This window comes from Schistocerca gregaria, chromosome 2, assembly GCF_023897955.1.
Source record: "Schistocerca gregaria isolate iqSchGreg1 chromosome 2, iqSchGreg1.2, whole genome shotgun sequence".
Lineage (NCBI taxonomy): Eukaryota > Metazoa > Arthropoda > Insecta > Orthoptera > Acrididae > Schistocerca > Schistocerca gregaria.
The window spans coordinates 1037326729-1037350766 of record NC_064921.1 but is presented as its reverse complement, the minus strand read 5'-3'; positions in this window follow the sequence as shown (position 1 = coordinate 1037350766).

Here is a 24038-nt window from a genome sequence, read left to right as displayed (position 1 = left end):
TCTATGTTAAGAGTCAGTTACCACTTCCTGCACCAAGTGCCTATCCGCTGCAGATCTTCCTGCATTTCGCTACAATTTTCTAATGCTGCAACTTCTCTGTATACTACAGCATCATCCGCAAAAAGCCTCATGGAACTTCCGACACTATCTACTAGGTCATTTATATATATTGTGAAAAGCAATGGTCCCATAACACTCCCCTGTGGCACGCCAGAGGTTACTTTAACGTCTGTAGACGTCTCTCCATTGATAACATGCTGTGTTCTGTTTGATAAAAACTCTTCAAACCAGCCACACAGCTGGTCTGATATTCCGTAGGCTCTTACTTTGTTTATTAGGCGACAGTGCGGAACTGTATCGAACGCCTTCCGGAAGTCAAGGAAAATAGCATCTACCTGGGAGCCTGTATCTAATACTTTCTGGGTCTCATGAACAAATAAAGCGAGTTGGGTTTCACACAATCACTGTTTCCGGAATCCATGTTGATTCTTAAAGAGTAGATTCTGGGTTTCCAAAAACGACATAATACTCGAGCATAAAACATGTTATAAAATTCTACAACAGATCGACGTCAGAGATATAGGTCTATAGTTTTGCGCATCTGATCGACGACCCTTCTTGAAGACTGGGACTACCTGTGCTCTTTTCCAATCATTTGGAACCTTCCGTTCCTCTAGAGACTTGCGGTACATGGCTGTTAGAAGGGGGGCAAGTTCTTTCGCGTACTTTGTGTAGAATCGAATTGGTATCCCGTCAGGTCCAGTGGACGTTCCTCTGTTGAGTGATTCCTTGGACATTTATTTCGATGTCAGCCATTTTTTCGTTTGTACGAGGATTTAGAGAAGGAACTGCAGTGCGATCTTTTTCTGTGGAACAGCTTTGGAAAAAGATGTCTAGTATCCCGGAGTGTCTGGATATGCTGTTTCGAGCCACTTACTGATTTAACGTAAGACCAGAACTTCCTAGAATTTTCTGACAAGTCGGTTCATAGAATTTTACTTTCGAATTCACTGAACGCTTCACGCATAGCCCTCCTTACGCTAACTTTGACATCTTTTAGGTTCTGTTTTTCTGAGAGGTTTTGGCTGCGTCTAAATTGGAGTGAAGCTTTCTTTGCTTTCGCAGTAGTTTCCTAACTTTGTTGTTGAACCACGGTGGGTTTTACACGTCCCTCACAGTTTTACTCTGCACGTACCTGTCTAAAACGCATTTTACAATTGCCTTACACAATTTCAATAAACACTCAACATTGTCAGTGTCGGAACAGAAATTTTCGCGTTGATCTGTTAGGTAGTCTGAAATCTGCCTTCTATTACTCTTGCTAAACAGATAAACCTTACTCCCTTTTTTTATATTCTTATTAACTTCCATATTCAGGGATGCTGCAACGGCCTTATGATCACTAATTCCCTGTTCTGCACTTACAGAGTCGAAAAGTTAGGGTCTGTTTGTTATCAGTAGGTCCAAGATGTTATCTCCACGAGTCGGTTCTCTGTTTAATTGCTCGAGGTGATTTTCGGATAGTGCACTCAGTATAATGTTACTCGATGCTCTGTCCCTACCACCCGTCCTAACCATCTGAGTGTTAATGCAGGGTTTTCCTCTAATCAGCGTTAGGGATCGAATGCAGGCATTTCGACTGGGCATTTCCTACTCCCATTTTAAGTAGGCTGTTTAGGTTTTATGTTGGCAACGCCACATAGAGCTCTGTATGAAAATCGCTGACTGCATTGTGTGCAGTCTGTGGCTGATTGGACTCATTGTTGGAATGTTGAGCAGTTGAATGTGATCAGCGCCTAGCTTTAGCCGGTTGGAGATGAGCCGCCAGCAGTGATGGATGTGGGGAGAGAGATGGCACAGTTTTGAGAGCGGACGATCTGGACGTGCGTCCATCAGAAAAAGGAAATTTATAAGACTGGAAGTCATGAACTGTTATATATAATGACTTTTGAACACTATTAAGGTAAATACATTGTTTGTTCTCTATAAAACTAACTATGCCTGTCAGTAGTTAGTGCCTTCAGTGGTTAGAATCTTTTATTTAGCTTGCAGTATTGGCGCTCGCTGTATTGCAGTAGTTCGAGTAACGAAGATTTTTGTGAGGTAAGTGATTCATGAAAGGTATAAGGTATTGTAGGCATTATTGAAAGTCAGAATGCGTTGCGCTGAAAATATTGTGTGTCAGTTTAGTGATGATCAGAATAAGTAAAGAGAGAACTGAGTACGTTCAGTTTTGCTCAGCTGTCTGACAATCAGATAACGTATAAGTTTACGAGGACAGTCATGCTTAATTTTTGAAGGGGAGGTTTCATCATTACTAGTGTCTTCAGACAAGAACTGCTTCCTGCAGGGACTTTTCAAAGTTCATGCTGCAATGTGCCCGCGAGAAACGCTGACCCTTACGCTAACGTATTCGGCCCAGACCACAACCAATTTGGAAGGATTAGCGAAATACCGATTCGTGGCTGAGGAACTATTTCTCGTGGCGTATTAGTGAGCGACTACCTTGTTTGGCCTTGAACTGTGCCCCTATACTGCGATTACTTTCATAAGCATCGATCAAGTCAGTGGCATTGGACAAGCAGTGTGCTACTTTGATTTTGCTCGGCGCGGGAAAACTTTCGTGTGCGGAGTCGTCAGGATTTTGTGGGTTTCTCGTTCAGTTTTAATTGGTACATGAGAAAAAATAAATCTGTGTAATTAATACGCCACTGTGCAAAACCTAAGGACGAAATTAACTTTTGTATGATCTGTCACAGCTCGACGAAACTTGGACCACACACAGAAAGAACTGCTAGAGCATACTACAAAAATTAAGTGAGATAAAAACGCAATGAGACGAACAGAAATAACACTTTTATTCAAAGATAGTAGTTACACTGAAGCACCGCGATTTATGATGTCTCCAGGGACACTAATAACGGCGAGACATGTTTCTTAATAGGGTGTGTGATCACCACGGAAACCAGTGCACGCTCTGAAACATGGCCCCATGCCAGCGACGTGGTTGGTGATGTGTTCTGAAACTTCTTAATAAATTATTTACTTACATATTTGCACTGAAATAACTAAGAAGGTGAAACTTCTTATTTAATGTTGATTCTGAAACTGCTGAGTGATATTGAACGCAAGTGCCACTTTGCTGGTCTTTATCATTACAACACTCACCTACTGAATTTTCCCCGACTAACAGAACTCAAACTTTTCCTATACAATAATTACTAACAATATTCAACGTTAACGCGATCTGACTGTATTCAAATTAACTCAATAGAATGGCCCTGACTAAGAAGAAATCCTGACAGTAACTTATACATTACATGTCACTTACCTCACAAAAACCTTCATTACCCGAACTACAGCAATGCCGCAAGCACCAATACTGCCAGCTAAATAACAGATTCCAACTACTGAAGGCTCTAACTACTAATAGGCATGTTTTTAGCAAAGGAAAGATTTTGTTGCAGGGCAAACAATGTATTTACTTTAATAATGTGACACCCAGTTCAAAAAATATATATTCGTCCAGGACATCCAGTTCCAAAATTATATAATCATTAACAATATTACCTTTCCATAACAGATACACGTCCAGATCCTCAGCTTGCGCTAACACTTTAGAGCTCTAACCTTCATCAATGATAACTACTCACTTCCAAATTCCATCACTGCTCACTGTTCACCTCCAACTCCAAGTCCCACCAGCCACAGAGAGTCGCGCAGTCAGAGATTTAACACATAGCGCTACCAACATACAAACACATAAACAGCCTTCTTACTGTTCTTGCGGCAGGGTGTTCCGTTCCTCCAGCAGCATGGATGACAACTGCTGGATGGTCGTCGGCGCATATGGGACACCTGGAGCAATACGTCTTCCCAAAGCATTTCAGACGTGCTAGATGGGATTTATGTCGGGGAAACGGGCAGGCCATTCCGTCCTTTCGTCTGAGATAAATGTATCGATTCTACAGATTATTTCTAAACTTTATAAACATCTCCGTTTAAAAAGTATATAGTCTGCCAGAAGAACGGTTCAATACTTACTACAGCCGATATTTTAAACCAGTAAGTCGATCTGTAGCTCATCTGGAACTCCATATCACGAAGCCCAGTAGGCACTCTGTAGTGTCAAATGACGGGAATTTGTTCCATGTGAGCATACTGTAGAATGAAAACTAACAATACAAATTTAACGAAGTAATGCGTTGGGTTACTTGTATGAAAGATGAGTCGGAGAATGGTGGGCAGTAGTGGCGAGAGCTAGGCGACTAACAGCAGCTGGTCGCAACAACACAACACAGATCGCAGGAAGGTGAAAAAGATGCTGAAGGAATAAATACCACCAATATTAGCAAGAAGCTTCGGCCATCATGCTTCTGACATGCTGCAGTGAGGTCACGTAGAAAATACTACTAGATATCAATGAAGATTTTATCCTGTAAATTACGAATCCAGTTATACATTCAGTTAGAGCCCAGATATTCATTGCTTTAGTATTAAGTCGTATTCGATATTTGTGTTGCAAGGACATATCTGTTACTTTAGATGAAACTACCGATTTTATAGATTAATCCGGGACTTTAAGAAGCCAGGTGCGACAGAATGAAAAAAATGACAACAGTAACAGACACATATGGGTAACTCAGAAATGTTGCTTTCATTAATATCAATAACTGTTGTTATGATGAGTGATAGGGAAGTATGAAGTAGCGTTTATTGTGGAGGAGGGGAAGGACAAGGAAACTGTGAAAGTAAAGGTAATATTCGAAAGCGAATTTTGCGAAGGTAATGGTAAAGAAACTTGTGAGGTAATAGGCGTGTTGTGGCGCCCTGAAAATAGTCTAGGGTCGGAGTTGGCGTGACCACACTGGGGCCTCTCGGCAGGCCGTGGCTCATCGGCGGCTGCATGGCGACGAACGTGAACCAGGCTCCAGCGATCACGTGGCTGGGAATTCCATGGTGTCGATGAAGGAAACATGCCGGGAGTGCCAGAGATGGCGGACTTTGTGAAACCTTAATGGCAGACATTTCACAGTTCGTATAGTAGCCATATGAATGATGATACCTCAAACAGACGAGTCTGATGTTGTAATCAGATTTTCAATATCTTAAAGTTTAAAGTTTAGTATCTCACGATAAATTATACAAGTAACACCCAGCAATGAATTCCCCCAATCTAAATGGTTCATCCGATTTTGTCAATCGATGAGTCTTTAGAAAGATATTAGTGTAAACCTAAATTTGTATAAATTACAGCCATGTAACTTGAACAGTACATGAGTTATTGGAGGTGAAAGTGGCTGATTAATATCGATCGCGTCAGGCCCTAAGTACTCTACAGTTACACGAACAAACGGTAGCAGTATGCTTATAAATATGTTTACTCGCCTATGTCTTTGTTTATATCCGATATAAACTATTCATGAAGAAACTGGTTAAATATTTACTGTGTTTAGAAAACACAGAGACATTAGGCTACTGGCCTACCTTTTGTTCCTATTCCTTTGATATATATATTTATTTGATTTGTTTATGTATTTAATAATGTGTGTTAGAGCGTGTTTGTGGTCCAGCCTTAGGAATGTTTATTTAATTTCAAGTTATTTAAATGTAAATCCAGTGTTTTGAGTGTGTTTCATTGTATTTGTGAGCGTGCGTTGGCTTGGAGACAGGGTGGGAGTGTTCTAGCCAATCATAGTGATCGTTCCAAAAAGGACACGTGGGAGACTGTATGGAAGAGGGGGAGGAGGATCGTTTTGAGAGAGGACAAGGCAGTTCTGGATGTACGGGAGAGTCCTGGAAAGAGGGTGCTGGCCGCGAAGGTGCGATGGAGGGTCGCAGGAAAGACGTGGAGAGTGAAACAGTTTGGTCATGGTCGCGAGGGATAGAAATATTTCAGAGTGCCGACTTGTGCACTTGTGAGACTTCCGTGGCTTCTGCAGTGAAGATGTAGTATTGGTTTAGAAGTGAATATCTCACGAGCTATCTTGTTGTTCATAACTAATTACATGAAGTAGGAATCTATTGTTTCCCTGTTATTCACCTAATATTTTATTTGATTGCTGGACCATCGACACCAATAAGTGTTTTGCAGGAATAAACGACATTCTAAAAGGTACTTCTGCTATCGTACTCATCATTTAAAGTCGTTAAGATAGACTCTGCAGATTTTACTTAACTGCAATATTTCATTTATAAATTTCTATGTTACATTCAAAATTCGCAATTTCCGAGTGATAGAAACCTTCAACCATTCGATTCATGTGCCTATTCATATTGTGTATTGTACGCGCAGCAGTATTTCGCTTTTAATGCGGCAACTACGTATCCCAACCCCTGGACAACGAAACCCGCCAAAACTTTTAATATTTCACCTTTGAGTCTGAGGTTATGTAGTTGAGGGCAACCACACCGCATTCATTTCTATTTTTGGAAACCCGAAAACTGACGTTGACTTAATCACAGGTAATTAAATGAATGACTTTTAGTTAGTTATATAAATGGCTAGGACATCTTCAACAGACTTCTTCTTCTCTTCTTTTTCGACGTTTTCCACTAGGAGTTGGTCGATTTTGACCTCTACAGGGCTGTTTCATTCTAGTCACTTGGTTCTAGATTTCTGTCTTCCATTACTTCCTGCATGTTTTCTTCCCATCTTAGTGCTGGCCAGCATATACCTATTGTTCTGGGGAGCCTGTAACCTCCCCCTCACTTATGGACCTTCATGACAGAGAAAAATTAAACTGCGTGCACCTAATGGAAATTTGGGAAAATCAATCGTCACCGAAGTTAATCTGTCGGTAAAGAGGGAGGAAAGGGTTACATCTAAATGTAAGGACAAATGCAAATGAAACTGGTGGAAATTAATTTTGAAAAGGGGTAAAATTAATAAAGAAAGTAAATGTGCGGCCGTTACGTTAACAATTAACTAGCGGTAATGAGATATTTGAGATTTGGGGGAAAGTTATGGTCGCCAGTCATATGGACAACTACTATAATAACTGAAAATGAAAGTTTAAGGCACATATAATTAGCTCTAAAAGCGTGGCAACTGAAGGTTGACACGTGCTGTGTGAAAACTGAATGTTTGACAGAAGTAATAAATTTCGCTACACTCTGACTTCATTTAGCAAAAGAATTAATAAAACCAGAAAATTGAAAGTTCATTTAGTGACTGAAATTAATAGTGAAGTTTGTTTCTAAAACACTACGAAATTCAATAAATTAAGGTTAGCCTTGGGCTACCTCAACAATCATTTCAAAAGCTACTTGAATCTGCGCAATTTAGGAATAAGAGATTTAACTCTGAACTTGAATAAAATGACTCTGAACAATTAACAATAGTAAAATTTAGTATGTACCAAGCTGAGCTGCAGTCACAGGTAAGGTAAAATATGGTAACAAAACTCGCACTCTTAATTTCTGCTTGTGTAATCTAAATATTGTAGCGAGCTGTGAATACTTCAACTGAACTTTGAAATTAAAGCAGTGAAATTTAATGATATTACTTTAATGCTGGCGTATGAATTTCAACGACACTCGGATTCATTTTGGAAAAGGAAGGGACCCTGCTTGGTAATGCAATTGGGACGATGAGCAGAAAAGGTTCATGGTAAGTTGCTGTATTTTTGTGATGCAACAGTTTGAAAAGCTGTGGTCTGCCATACAGTTCTAAAACTTTACGTGCTTCCAGTCTTCCTTGTTGGTTGATTGAAGGTTTGCAGTCGTCGATCGGGGAGGTGGCGACAGTCACTCATTGTTGGCCATTGCTGTTGCAGAAGCTGGATGTTGGCGCGCCTTCTTCTCGACACCGTCACCAGGTCAAACGGGCTCTTGATGTGCGCCAGCTAATGCTTCCTGTCCGCGACATCGTGCCAGAAACTGTCATAGCAGGTCGAGCGCAATTACATGCTACCAAATCCCAAAATCGTGGCAACTCGCGAGAGTGTCACACCCTGCTCCACCGCCCTACTCCACCGGACTCCCTCTGCCCGCGCTCCATGTCGGCAGAGTTAACACTACCAAAGATCCTAAACACTTTGCTTCTTCACACGACCTATCGATGCAATCGTTCGATAGCATAGTTTTCCCTAGACCAGAGTCAGCGTAAAAATACAAATAATATTTACAAAACAAACCCTAATTACAATATATAAAGACACAGAAATGTCCTATCTTTAGGTAACAAAATAAGGGAAAAAGTTTATAGTACAATAGTTGGAAATAGGAGGATATGCATTTCCAGCGTTACACGCTCCTAGATCCTTGTTAAATATTCCTTGGCCACCAATGTTTAGGCATTTTCTGTCCTTGCCCATATCACCAAAGAACTCTGTTCTCCAAATTTTTTGTTGCAAAGAACATCTCCATTCGCCTCCATTCCTCACTATCTTTGCCTCGTTAAATGCAGACGCCTTCTCATACAGTCCATTTCTACTGTTGTAATTTTCTATTTGATTTTCCTTGTATGAGGCCACATCTAGACCACATATAGAGCTATGCCCTCCACCCCATTGTGAAATGTTCTTTTCTTGGTGTGCTTCTGAATATAATTATCCTACGCCATTCCATTTAAAGTTTTAGTAGCTCTCTTTCCCACTGTTATTTTGAATCATTTGCAGGGTTTTATTTCTCCTTGCCCTGCTTCAATTTTCACCAAATTGGTTCCATACAAGACACTACCTCTAGTCCAAGTTTCTTCTCAAACCCCATTTCCTATATTGCTATTTAAGCATTCTCAGCGCGTATTTAATATCGTCTTCAACTTAAGAGGATGTTAGCTGGTTAGCCGCATGTAAAACATAGTAAAGACTGTTGTTTCTAATCTTTGATCCAATGACGGAGCATTACCTGTACCATCGAACCAGTGTTTGTTCCAAATAAATGTTAAACAGAATATGTGATATTCCATAACTTTGTTTTACAAGGAACCCCTTGATTGCGAGTTCGCAAGAGACCAATGATGTTTGTGGCATTCTACACACCACATATTGTCTACCATGCAGTCACAATATTGGCTGCTAATGGGAGCAGGGAGAGGAACTGGAGGTATCCAGTGGTGAGCACAGCATGAAGCTGTGTAACGTAGTTGAACTGCTCATTCGGCGAGTAGCGCTCAAAACAATGCATACATTGCATCATATCTACAACAGTTGCTGAAATTGTCGTTTCGTCAGCAGGGAAGCCAAGGAAATTTGCAGAGTGAGAAAGATGTAGCAGATGAAATGTAAGCGTTTGTGCAACATGAGTCAGTGGAATGTGTGGTCCGGTATACTCTCCACTGTGTGGAAAAAATGCACATTAGGAGTAGAAAGGTGACGATACGTGTTTAACAAATTAAAGTGATATTGAAACTGTTGTCAAGCCATCTAGTTCATCATTCTTCCTTCACTGAAATGAAGTAAAGGACAATAGTTATCCAAAGAACAGACACTAAACATAAATACGCACGTGGAAGATCATAATAATAATAATAACTTTATGATCAGATTTCGAATAAGTACGAAGTAATATGACCGTGTAGTGGGTAAGACAAACTACGAACATTCAAGAGACAACAAAGCTCACTTATTACAAAAACTGGTGTTTGAGGGTTTCAAGGATGCTGGGCACAATTTACAGGGTGTGTCTGGTAGTCACCTGCTACTTCATGCACATCAAGTTGAGCGCGATATACAGGATGGTTCATTGATGTTGACCGGGCCAAATATTTCACGAAATAAGCATCAAACGAAAAATCTACAAACAATGAAACTCGTCTAGCTTGAATGGGGAAACCAGATGGCGCTATGGTTGGCCCACTAGATGGCGCTGCCGTAGGTCAAACGCATATCAACTGCGTTTTATAAAGTAGGACCCCTCATATTTTATTACCGTGTAGTACGTAAAGAAATATGAATGTTTTAGTTGGACCACTTTTTCCGCTGTGTGATAGATGACGTTGTAATAGTCATAAACGTATACGTACGAGGTCGATATCGTGTTGATGTGTGGCTATTGTGATCAAAATGCCCAACGGGCGTGTGCTAAGTATGCTGCTCGGTATCCTGGACGACATCATCCAAATGTCAGGATCGTTCGCCGGATGTTACGTTATTTTAGGAAACACGAAGTGTTCAGCCACACGTGCAACGTCAACCACGACCTGCAACAAATGATGATCCCCAGGTAGGTGTTTTAGCTGCTGTCGCGGCTAATCCGCATATCAATAGCGGACAAATTGTGCATGAATCGGGAATCTGAAAAACATCGGTGTTGAGAATGCTACATCAACATCGATTGCACCCGTACCATATTTCTATGCACCAGTAATTGCATGGCGACGACTTTGGGCATTTTGATCACAATATCCATACATCAACATGATATCGACCTCGTACTTATACGTTTATGACTATTACAACGCCATCTATCACAAAGCGAAAAAAGTGGTCCAACTAAAACATTCATATTTCTTTACGTCGTGTACAGTTCTGTCACTGGGCACAAGAGAAATTAGGGGACGATGACAAATGTTTTGCACGCGTTCTATTTAGAGACTAAGCGTCATTCACCAACAGCGGCAACGTAAACCGGTATAATATGCACTACTGGGCAACGGAAAATTCACGATGGCTGCGACAAGTTTAACATCAGCGACCTTGGCAGGTTAAGGTATGGTGCTCTATTGTGGGAAGAACTATAATTGGCCGCCATTTTATCGACGGCAATGTAAATGGTGTAATGTACGCTGATTTACTACGTAATGTTCTACCGATGTTACTACAAGATGTTTCACTGCATGACAGAACGGCGATGTACTTCCAACACGATGGATGTCCGGCACATAGCTCGCGTGCAGTTGAAGCAGTATCGAATAGCATATTTCATGAAAGGTGGATTGGTCATCGAAGCACCATACCATGGCCCGAACATTCACCGGATATGACGTCTACGGATTTCTTTCTGTGTGGAAAGTTGAAGGATATTTGCTATCGTGATCCACCGACATCGCCTGAAAACATGCGTCAGCGCATTCTCAATGCTTGTGCGAACATTACGGAAGGCGAACTACCCGCTGTTGAGAGGAATGTCGTTACACGTATTGCCAAATGCATTGAGGTTGACGGACACCATTTTGAAGAATTTTCCATTAATGTGGTATTTACAAGTAATCACGCTGTAACAGCATGCGTTCTCAGACATGATAAGTTCACAAAGGTATTTATATCACATTGGAACAACCGAAATAAGATGTTCAAACGTACCTACGTTCTCTATTTTACTTCAAAAAACCTACCTATTACCAACTGTTCGTCTCAAATTGTGAGCCATATGTTTGTGACTATTACAGCGCCATCTGTCACAAAGTGAAAAAAGTGGTCCAACTAAAACATTCATATTTCTTTACGTACTACACGAATATGTAATAAAAAATCGGGGTTCCTATTAAAAAAACGCAGTTGATATCCGTTTGACCTATGGCAGCGCCATCTAGCTGGCCAACCACAGCGCCATCTGGTTTCCCCCTTCAAGCTAGACAAGTTTCGTTCTTTGTAGTTTTTTCGTTTGACGCTTATTTCGTGAGATATTTGACCCGGTCACGATCAATGGATCACCCTGTAGATTACTATGATTTCAAGGGAAGCGGTAGGTAGTTACATAACAAAGCGTCAACCTGATGATGCACAGGAAAGTGGTGAATCTGTTCGAAAATTTGTAGATGAGATAAACAAAGCTATCCCATTATTCACTAAGTAATTTGTATTCAACTCCGACCAATGTCTATTTGAAGAAGAAACGCATATGGAAGGAAACCTGGCAATTAGGGGTACCTTGACAATTGTATCAAGCTCAACTGACATTAGTACCTTAAGGCATTCGTATATAATTAAGCCGGCTGTTAACATGGATGGTAAACTGGCCAGGAACTTATTGATAATGCTGCGAGAAGTTGGAATTTGTCTGACCCCTTCGATTCTTTGTCGTGCATGTGAACTTGCAAGGACAGTAGGGATACTGCAGGAGTGGGAAAGGTGCGTAAGAGAACTACGGCTATGGTATAAGCAATGGTTCAGGCTAATAGCTGGTCAAAATAACTTGCATTCGGTTGATTCCTGGCTTGCATATAAAAATCATACTTATTTAGAGCAAACGATCCCTCCCGAAAAGTGTGTGACACTGCAGTTCGTACCACCTGGAACCACTGGAAAAATTCAACATCTGGATGCTTCTTTTTTCCGCCCATAAAAAACACATTATCACTCTACCTGCAGCCACGTCTTAAAGGGTAGCCAGATTCACGATGAGCTCCATGACAGACTCTTCCCCATTCGTTTTCGTTTCATCATACTGCATCAGTTCTTATCATCCCGTTACAGCAAAATGATTTTATAAGCATTGTTTAAGAGCGGATAACTAGCTAGACATCCTGGACTGTTTGTTACTCCCAAGGAGTTCGACATCGATCTTGATGGTGCGAACATTTGTGGTCACTATTGCGCACCAGTTTTCATTCGATGTTCATGTTGCAAGTTAATGGTTTCCTGTGAACGTTTCTTGAATGTCGGCGACGTCCATTTCGTGAAGTGTAGTTCATACATCCCACATGAAATTGATCTCTGCACTCTTGGACTCTCATTTTCTATCGACCTCCTGACGCACTTAGTGAGCCATTACCAGTTAAACGTTTTCCTGTCATAATTGTTAACACATCACTTTGAAATGGGCCTTAATATAAACGGAACTATGTATTGAACAACGAAATGGATAAAGATTCAGAAAGGGGTCACGCAAGTCGGCATACTGTCACCGTACTTATTCAATCTGTATGCAGAACATGTTATGAGGAATGAGAGGCTAGATGAAGGAGAAACACGAATTAAAATAGCTGGAATAAATGTAAACAAGCTCAGGTACGCGGATGATACGATGCTTTGGCAGAAATTGAAGAAGAATTGAGAACACTCTTGCTCAAGGTGAAAGACGAAAGTGAAAAGGCCGGTCTTAGGCTGAATGTGAAGAAAACGAAAATTACGGCAACTGCACCTACCAATTCGTGGGATATAGCAGGAGAAACCATGGAGGTAGTGACCACATTCAGTTATCTCGGTTGCCAGATCTCTGCTGATGGCGACTGCAGCCATTAAATTCGGAGACGCCTGTTGCTCGATAGACAGACGATGTCAAACCTTGTCAAGGTTATAAGGTCCAGAGATTTAACACTAGCAACAAAGATCCGTATTGTGAGGGCTATGGTCTTTCCAGTTGTGATGCACGGATGTGAGGCCTGGACCATTAGAAAAGGCTGAACGGCGAAAAACTGACTCCTTCGAATTGTGGTGTTGGAGGAAACTTCTTAGAGTTCCATGGAGTGCAAAGAGAACCAACAGATCAATATTGGATCAAATAAAACCAGATTTTTCCCTGGAAGGTCTAATGTTAAAACAAATGCTGACCTACTTTGGACACACAATGCGAAGGCATGCCTCGCTGGAAAAAACATTAATGCTGGGGAAGATTGAAGGAACTAGAAGAAGAGGACGTCAGGGGATGAGATGGATCGGTGGCATCACAGAAGCAACGTGTTCCAACCTGGAAGGTCTGCGGGAGAAACTGCAAGACAGGAAAAAGTGGCGTGATTTGGTTCATGGGGTCACGAAGAGTCGGAACCGACTAAACGAATAGAGAGAGAGAGAGAGAGAGAGATAAACGGAACGTGCATACTTGCACTGCATAACTTCCCTGTTAGACCTTTGTCAACGGAACTACTTCAGATAACATTGTTTCTTATTGTAACCATGTGTTTCTGTATAACGTTTTAACCAGGTTAAGCTATTTTCCCCTCACATTAAGCCTTTTCGTAGCTCCCCGTAATTTTATTCAATTATTATTGTTTGACACAATAATTAAATAGCCACGAACCTGATCAGGAATACTTGGTAACTAAAAACTACTAAAACCCCTTCGCTTAGAACGTAATTTTTTAGCTGAGAAAAGTGCGAATGTATGGTGCCATGTGATGGATCATTTTTATTTTCTTCAGTTCTTTAGCCATTTTCTTTTTACTTTATTTTTCTTTTGAGTGTAAGCGATATTGAAACTCTGTATATTCAGGAATTCCATTTCACAGATCGGAGAAAGCTAAGGGGGTCTCAGCAATAAGATTCTTTAGTCAAAATTTAGTTATACATTTATGAACTTCATCCCTCAATTCGAATTAGTAATAAATACATTTTCTATACTTAGGTATGTAATGAAATAGACATAACAAAGAATTAGCCACACCATAAAGGTCGAATGAAAATTAAGAAATCGTTTCCAAAAACCACTTTTTTCATCTTCTACAGTTTCTCAATAATTTTTATCTTACGTTCCACGTCTTGTAAAATATTTATTAAATTCATCAAAACTGCTGTTAGTATTTCGCTCCCTGGAGTAATAAAAAGAAGCAACAGGATTAGTAGTCTTAAAAATTTCTTCTAACAGTACTTCAATGTTAATACCATTGCGATGACATAAGAGTAATCACATCTCTTACTGCCATCAACATTACCCCATCAGCCCGATACTGTCGTAATACGACAATGTCATACTCCGTTTTGCGATTTGTAATTCCATTTGTGAAAATGATAGTAAAACTGTTTAGATTAAGAGGTAGAAATTTTATCTTTCAGAAGGAATCTAAGACGTGCGAACAGAAACAGAAAATATACAGCAAAGCTATACCTTTAGGCAGTATAGCACTCGAAATTCCTTGGGAAGTACTTCCAGAAAATTGATTTTCTCATAGATATAATTGGCCGACTGGAGTTAAACACAGATCTCTCACTAATTCAGAATTCTAGCAGAAGAGTAACGGCATGCCAAAGGAATTGATTAAGTAATATCAGTATGCAGCTGTAGGATACTTAATGTTTTATGACGAAGTTTCCTCCGCTAACATACAAGGCAATAACAGTAAAAGGTTTGTGTGGATGATTTACGCTTCTAGAGCTCTCTGTAATGTTTAGAAAGTTCTCACATTACTGCAGATGAATTTCCCCTCGCCGTCACTTTATCATCGTTGCTAAGGAAGAAAGTTGGCTTTACGCCGTAGACTTAGGCAAGAACTTTCTCTGAAATTTCAGTGAAGTGTTAACAGGTAGATGTCGTGACTTGTAGTAGCAGAAAGACAGGTGTTCGTTAATCTTTCATGTTTTACAGTCAGTCTGGTTACATGGAACTTTGTGGAATGTTGGAATGGGTACAAGATGCTTTCACTACTGTGAAACCATCTGCGAGAAAGACAAGACACGTTGATTCGAACGTAGCTCATTATCCTAGCCGATTGCAAATACAATCATTTTTTCACTTATGTTATTCATTCCTGTGGTAAAATGACTTATTTTGTAACAAATATTAGCTTTTGATGTACATCACTTTTTTGGATACGAAAATTTTATATCGGCTTTGACTAGGTATCAAACTGTCCTCGGTTCCGGGTACAAATACTGACACCGCTTAAATTTTGAATAAAGCTCATCTACAATCGCGGCAGAAGACTTCAGGCATAAGCGGTCACTCTTTTTCAGCCAGTGACCTTGTCGAATGTGGCAGCGGAGCGAACAGATGTGCATGCAGTCTCTTGCCCTCGGGGTGGGAAACTGCCCCTTAGAGACGAGAGAGTCAGTAACGATCAGCGACATGAGAATGCAGAAGGCAATGAAAACCACTGCCAGAATATGTGCCCTGTAATCGAAAAAGTGTCATGATGAGAGGGACTGCCAAGGGGATGGTGACCATGAGGAAAATACTGAATAACCATCGAAAGGATGATGCATTACGAGTCGATGCGTGGAATGTCAGAAGCTTGAACGTGGGAGGGAAGCTAGAATACCTGAAAAGCAAAATGCGAAGGTTCGATCTAGATACAGTGTGGGTCAGTGAAAGCAGAAAAGGCGAGGATTTGTGGTCATCAACAACAGCGGACAATGATATAAGAGGAGTAGGATTCGTTATGAATAGGAAGGTAGGGAAGAGAGTGAGTTACTGTGAACAAGTCTAATCAGAACCGGCAACAAAACAACATCGACAACAATAGTTCAGGTTTACACACCGACGTCACAAGCTGAAGATGAGGAGACACAGAAAGTATATCAGGATATTGAACAGGTAATTCAGGGCATAAAGGGAGATGAAAATCTAATGGTCATGAGGAACGGGAATGCGGGTATAGGGGAATGAGTAAAAGGAAAGGGTAAAGGAGAATATGGGCTTCGTGCCAGGAAAGAAAGAAGAAAATGACTAGTAAAGTTCAGCAATAAATATCAGCTAGCAATAGCGAATATTCTGTTCAAGAATCACAACAGGAGGAGGTATACTTGGCAAAGGCTTGGAGATACGGGAAGATTTCAGTTAGATTGCATCGTGGCCAGATAAAGATTCCGAAATCAGATAGTGGATTGCAAGGCGCACCCAGGAGTAAATATAGACTCAGACCATAATTTAATAGTGATGAAGAGGAAAGTGAAGTTTAAGGGAATAGTCAGAAAGAATCAACATCCATAAAAGTGGGATACGGAAGTACCGAGGGATGAAGAGATAAGCGTGAATTTCTCTAAGGCTATAGGTAATAAGATGAGGAATAGCTCAGTAGGCAGTTCAGTTGAAGAGGAATGAATATCATTAAAAAGGTCAATCACAAAAGTTGGAAGGAAATACATCAGTACGGAGAATGTAGCTGCGAAGAAACCACGGATAACAGATGAAATATTTCAGATGATCAATGAATAAAGGAAGTATAAAAGTGCTCAAGGAAATTCCGGAATACAGAAACAGAAGTCATTTAGGACTGAAATAAATAGAAAGTTTACGAAAGCAGAGAGTGGTTGCATGAAAATTATGAGGAAATCGAAAAAGAAACGATGGCGGAAGGACTGTCTCAGCATATAGAAATGTCAAAGGAACCTTCGATGAAATTAATAGCACAGGCGGCAACATTAAGATTGTATGGGAATTCTAGTGTTGAATTTATAGGAGAGATAGAATAGGTGGAAAGTGTAAGAAGAAAAGAAACATGAGTCGATAGGGATGAGATAGTCGACCCAGTTATAGAATCATAACTTAAAAGAACTTTGCACGTCTTCAGATCAAATCAGGCAGCTGGGATAAATATCATTCCATCAGAATTTTTAAAATAACTGGGGTTCCGATTACTCACGTTGTAAAGGGGAATGTATGAGTCTGGGACATACAGTCTGACTTTCGAAGGGAGATCACCCACACAATGCCGAAGACTGCAAGAGCTGATTAGTGCTACAACTATCGTACAATCAAATTAACAGCTCATGCATCAAAGTTGCTGACAAGAACAATATACAGAAGAATGGAAACGAAAGCTAGAACTTTGGCTTTAGGAACGTTAAAGGCGCCAGAGTGACAGTTTTGACGTAGCGTCTGATAATGAAAGCAAGACTACAGAAAAATAAAGACACGTTCATAGGATTTATAGACCTGGATAAAGCGTTCAGTATTGTCAAATAGTGAATAGTGCAAGATGTTCGAAATTCTGCGAAAATTAGGGGTAAGCTATAGGGAAAGGCGCGTAATTCACAATATGTGCAAGAGCCAAAAGGGAACAGAAAGAATAGAAGACAACTATATGCTCCAATTAAAAAAGGTGTAAAGCAGGGAAATGTTCCATCTAGACATGGAAGAAGCAATGATGGAAATAAAGTTTCAAGAGTGGAATTAAAATTCAAGGTGAAAGGCTATGAACGATGAGATGAGCTGCTGACATTGCTATCCTGAGTGAAGGGGCAGAAGAATTACAGGATGTGGTGAATGGAATGGTCTAGTCTAATCAGTACATAATATGGGTCCGCAGCTCGTGGTCGTGCGGTAGCGTTCTCGCTTCCCACGCCAGGGTTCCCGGGTTCGATTCCTGGCGGGGTCAGGGATTTTCTCTGCCTCGTGATGACTGGGTGTTGTGTGGCGTCCTTACGTTAGTTAGGTTTAAGTAGTTCTAAGTTCTAGGGGACTGATGACCATAGCTGTTAAGTCCCATAGTGCTCAGAGCCATTTTTGAACATAATATGGACTAGAGTAATTTGAATAAGGGTGAAAGTAATGGGAAGCAAAAGAAATGAGAACAGCAAGAAATTTAACTTCAGGATTGGTGATCACCAAGCAGATGAAGTTAAGGAGTTCTCCTGTTCAAGCATAAAAAAAAACAAAACCAATGAGGGACGGAGCACGAAGGACATAAAAAGCAGCCTCCCACTGGAAGAAAGGGATTCCTTCCCAAGAGAAAACTACTGGTATCAAACATAGGCCTTAATGCCAGGAAAAAAGTTTGGATCACAACATTGTATGGATCGGAAACATGAACTGTTGGAAAACCAGAACAGAAGAGAATCTAAGCATGCAAAATATGGTGCTACTTTGAAAAATGGATGGACTGATAATAATTGAGGACATAAGTTGCAAATGCTACTCTGAGGTGAAGAGGTTATCACAGTAGAGGGTTTCGTGGCGGGCCAAATCAAACCAGTCTGAAGATGGATGACTCCTTTAAAAAAAAAAAAAATAGATTAAATTACTGCGCCTCTAGTACAGAGAGTAAGTACAGCTGCGTTGGGTCCAATACACAACCTAAGCTGTTATTGTATGTTACGATGTAATAGACGACGGAAATATTTTTTTCTCTAGATCTCCATAAGAAACATTACACTGTCTGCGAAGCTATGAAAATAGTTTATTGTGTTATTATCTGAATAGTTGTAGCAAAAAGATACAATTTTTAAATGGAACAATAGCTGTCGCTACCATGCACTGGAATCAGTAACACCAGCTGCGTATACATCAATTTAAATTACATTATTACATTCCTATGACTTTTAGTTTGGGAGCTACAAACAACCCTTCAAAGTTTTAGGGGCAGATACCACACACGCTGCGCATAACGCAATGCACCTTCTAAATGAAGGGCTTTTTTTTAAATAGTGGTACAAGTCCATTACCTCCACTTTTCTGATTGTAGTGCTTCTGACATTAATGACAAACAGGAAGAAAGGTTCATTTCTAGCAAGAATCCATATGCTTGACTATTCCTGGTATCTCAACTCCAGATTTTTCAGCGCTCATTGCCTTTAGGACTCTGTATCTCAAAATGAACAAAATTGGACTTGTACCACTATTGAAATAAGACCTTCAAATGTGGTGCGGCCGAGTTGTAGCGTCGGAGGTGCCGCTGAGCGAGAAGCTTCCTCGATTCGCTGTTGGACTGCTGACTGTCGCCACACACGGACGTATACGCGACAGTTCGAGTCACACAAACAAACGGGCTCAATACACCACAGTTACTGACATCGGATGAAGATGGCTGACACGAACAACCGGTACGCTGACTTGTTACTGCCGCTCGGCGAGTGCCACTGAAGCAGCCATGGCGTACGCCGTGTGATATCCTAGGCGAAGAGCTCCTGTAGTCATTACGTTCTTACGGGCCAAACAACGGCTTCGGGAAGTATGCAGCTTGGTAATGCGCCGCAGTAACAGAAGGAGAACTGCAAGAAGTGAGGAGACGGAGGTGTCTGTTTTAGCTGCAGTGCAACACGATCCTCACGTCAGCTTACGACCCGTTGCTGCAGTCTCTGGTGCCAGTATCACATCTGTGTAGCGTATAGTATACGGCCACAGGTTTCACCCGTACCGCCTGTCACTGACCCAGGAGCTGCATGGGAACAATTTACGTGCGAGAGTTACGTTCTGTGAATGGGCTATTCGCTATTTCACGCTGGAGTCTTAACAGGGTGTTATGTTCTCTGACGAGCCCACATTCACAAATTACGGTGCAGTAGTGAATCGCCATAACGTGCACTACTGGGCCGTAGACAATCCTCGGTGTGTACGACCTGTCGACAGTCAGCGCAGGTGGTCTATCTGTTAATGTATGGTGTGGAATCCTTGGGGATGAAATCATCGGTCCACACTGCTGCCCAGGTACACTGACAGGTGAGTTACATCCCACGTTTACAGTCCAAGGTTTTGGTGGTCTCCTTGAACATGTGTGTCTACACACGACAGTCCATATGTGCATGCATCACGATGGTCACCTTGCCCATTCTGCGCCTGCTGTTGTGGCAGAACTGGACAACAGGTTTGCAGGGAGGTGGCTGGGGCGCCATGGTCCTCATTCAGGGCCCGCAAGGCCGCCCGATTTTACACCATTAGATTTTTTATGGGGATATCTAAAGGATAGTGTTTATGTGACTGAGCCCACATCCTATGATGATCTAAAACGGCGCATCGAGGACGCATGTTGCTTCGTGACAGCGGCGATGTTACATGTCGTCGGCAGATCCTTTAGAAGGCTCATTATATTGTAGATTCAGGAACATGGACACACATTTGAACATCTCATTTAAATCAACTTCCCACCGCCAGAACATCCATCCCCCACGACACAGCCACGTATTATGTACAGCGTGTGGTATCTGCCCCTGAAATTATCAAGGGTTGTATCTCCCAAACAAAAAGTCATAGGAATGTAATTTAAATTTATGTATACACAGCTGCTGTTACTGATTCCAGTGTACGATGGAGACAACTATTGTTCAATTTAAAAAAATGTGTCTTTTTGATGTAACTCTTTGGATAATAACACAGTAAACTATGCTCATAGCTCCGTACACAGTGTAACGTTTCCTATGGTGTCCTACCGCAATAAATATTTCGGTCGCCTATTACTTCGTAACTTACAGGGGCAAACACATCTAATGAAACACCATATATATATATATATATATATATATAGTGTACTTCTTAGGATGAACGAACTATAAAATAAATATTAGTGTGGAAAATCGATACTACGAATTCAAGTTTTTAATATGTCTATGTTCCTGCAAGTAACGGCAGAATATTACGTAAATGCTAAAATAATATCTAATACATCCATCCCTACAGCTGTGAATTTGTCAGAAACAATGTTAAGTTCATTTAATTCAATAGCACCAAAAATTTTCCTAAATATGACACTACATCTGAGATTTCGTCTTATAATCAAAGCACTACGTATCTACCCTCACAATGTGTCACTAGCGTCTTTTCATTCTTACACATTCTACACAGTTTTGTCACAATCCCGTTACTCATTACTCTGGAAAAATTGTTTTCGAACTCGTTTTCCGCATTCATACATATCTAGCGTTTTTGACGATGTGCGGTTCATCGAGAGAAACTTCACAGGATGACATCGGATTAATTTTGTTTGAATGAGGTTGGTTTGATTCTAAAATTTAGCAAATGTTTGAATCACAAGCGCTGATTTTTGTTTAAATAACACGCTCATACACCTGACGCCTCTCCAGACATCACCATTGCTGATGTTTGGAACCGGCAGGCCAGTAGGCACTTGGCTGGCCGCGGTGGTCTCGCGGTTAAGGCGCTCAGTCCGGAACCGCGTGACTGCTACGGTCGCAGGTTCGAATCCTGCCTCGGGCATGGATGTGTGTGATGTCCTTAGGTTAGTTAGGTTTAAGTATTTCTAAGTTCTAGGGGACTGATGACCACAGATGTTAAGTCCCATAGTGCTCAGAGCCATTTGAACCATTTGAACAGGCACTTACCTGCAGCTGGGACGAGACTCGTTCGTCAGATGAGCCACACGTATGGCGGCCAACAGTAGTTTAAAGAACACATACTCTTATTCATCTGATGTACCTCTCAGAGACATATATCTGCTGTGGTGAATTTGTAGTGAGAGCTCGAAAACTCGTCCTATTGTGGCGTCGCAACTAGTGCGAGCGCACAGTTTTCTATCAAATATTTACTGTGAAATGTAGACAGACTGTAAAGTAGCCATCAGATTAGCATATGTGCTGTAGCGGGCAGATTACCGGTGTCCGTTCGTCTGACGTCACGACCATATGGCATGTCTGTACCGTGAGAATGTAAGACCTGTGCGCTAACTAGCCGCGTGTATAACGTGGAACTTTCATCTTTAATAACTTCTAACTGAGGAACCTAAGGAAATTAAAAGTTAATATACTAGTTTCTGTTATGAATAAAAATAAGTCATCCAAATTTGAGCTTTGAAACCTGCATATTTTGGAAATTAGAAAAATCTTACAGAAAACGCAAATTTCTACAATTTTCGAGTCTAAATAAATACCATTATGTATAGATCACCTTCAGTGACCATCCAACTATGAAACAAAATCACCTTCCGTGCTTTTGTATTTATTTTGAGAATTTTACTTTTAGAAATTCACCTATAACTCTGTTAAAACCATAAATGTTTTGAATTTTTGTGAACAGTTATTTTATATGAGTAGGTGAGAGTGAATGAGTGTGCCTGAGTGAATGAAAGAGGGACATTCGCCATTCTTTGCAAGTGTATAAAATCTAGGTTGGAACTCGCAAGTGTTCAGACGATGTAACCGTGGGAACAGAGTCGCCAGTGGTTCCCCATCTTAGTGAATGTCGGATGTCCAAGAGTGTATGGTATTGTACAAGCAGCCAGAACGTTCGCGAGTATTTAAATAATTTCTGGAAATAAAGTAAAGTCTAGTTTTCCTTTCGGTTTGTTAAATTATAAAGTAAATTTTGTGTAACAAGAAATCATGACGTAAATGATTCAGAAGTCATGACTGGTGCGTGCTAGATTTTGGCGCGAGGCGCACCCAAAGAGTTAATTCTGATTGGCTGTGTGATGTGTGAGCCAATGAGATGCGAGGACGGTTAGCAGACTAGGAGAGTGAGTCGCGAGTGGAGGAGGAGTCGCGAAGGAACTGTGATCGAGAAGAGACATGCTTGATGTGTCCTCGCGAATAATGTGTAAAATGAAGTCATAAAACGGCTTCATCGGTTCGGTACTGTGCGATTTGAGACTGGAAGAGTCCAGTAACGCGTAGTGTGAGTTTGAGCGAGTTGTGACTTTTCGTTCCGCGAAAGACGCGAGTAACTTTAATAATTAAAAGCGTGGCGGTACTTCGTAAACTTTTACTAAGTGCTTATGGCGAGCATTAACGTTAAAAAACGAACTATTATTGAACATCGACTGCAAACGTGTATGTTAGAAAATCGTCTGTGTTGCAGTTAAGTAAATTCCGTAACTTTGAAAGCTAATTCTGGCGGGGTTTGAGTGTGGATAGAATTGTGAACTGAACTTTCTTCAAACGTAGATTAGCGGGCTGATGATCAGGCTTAAAGACAATAAAGAGCTTAAATAGAATTACCAACTTCGCGTTCTCGTTTGAGTAAACAATTACTACCATTCCAATAACTCAATTTATTTAGGAAGATTGCTCATAGATTGTATTTCAGCAAACATGTATCGCGGCCTCCGGTGAGCGGCTATTAAATTGCAGTTTCTTCAACACTGCTTTTCTGCAATTTTTCCAGTAGCTGCTATCAGGAGAGGCGAGTGCAGCAACTACCTAAGAAACGAGGTAGGTGGATTTTCTTTCAGGGAAAGGAAACTGCGCGATAAGAGCCTGACCCGTCGCAAGTGGTGCATCGGCCGGGAAATAAAAATAGTAAATTCCAGTGAATTTCAAAAAAAAGCAGTAGTGACAATTACCGGACAATACAGAAGTGCTCGCTATGTGTAGGAACTGTGTAGCGTACAAATTGATATCGCCACGTGAATAGGAAGGACAGTGAAAGTGTCCGTGAACTGTAATGTGTTGTACGGAACGGAAGAATTTTTCGGTGACTACGCGCCGATTGGAATAGCAGTCTACGACGGCGTCTGGCAGACGACGAGCTACGGAGACTACGCAGAGGCGACGACAGCAGTGGCAGTTGGCAGCGCTGATTCGAGCGGGGGCCCGGAAACTGGTACAGCATTGCAGTGTATGGTGAACGGACCCGCAGTTTCATCTAGCAGCAACGCAGCACGCCGAAGCACAAAGTTAAGTACAGTGCTTTTGAAAACTTTGTGTGTTTGTGGAGTCAAACTGAGAAAAATGGCTGAGTTTCAACCAAGTGACAAAAAGGCGGAACTAAGTTGTGATAGTGGGATGGAGACAGGGGAAAATGACCCCATGAATTTTAGTTTAGACGTGTCTCAA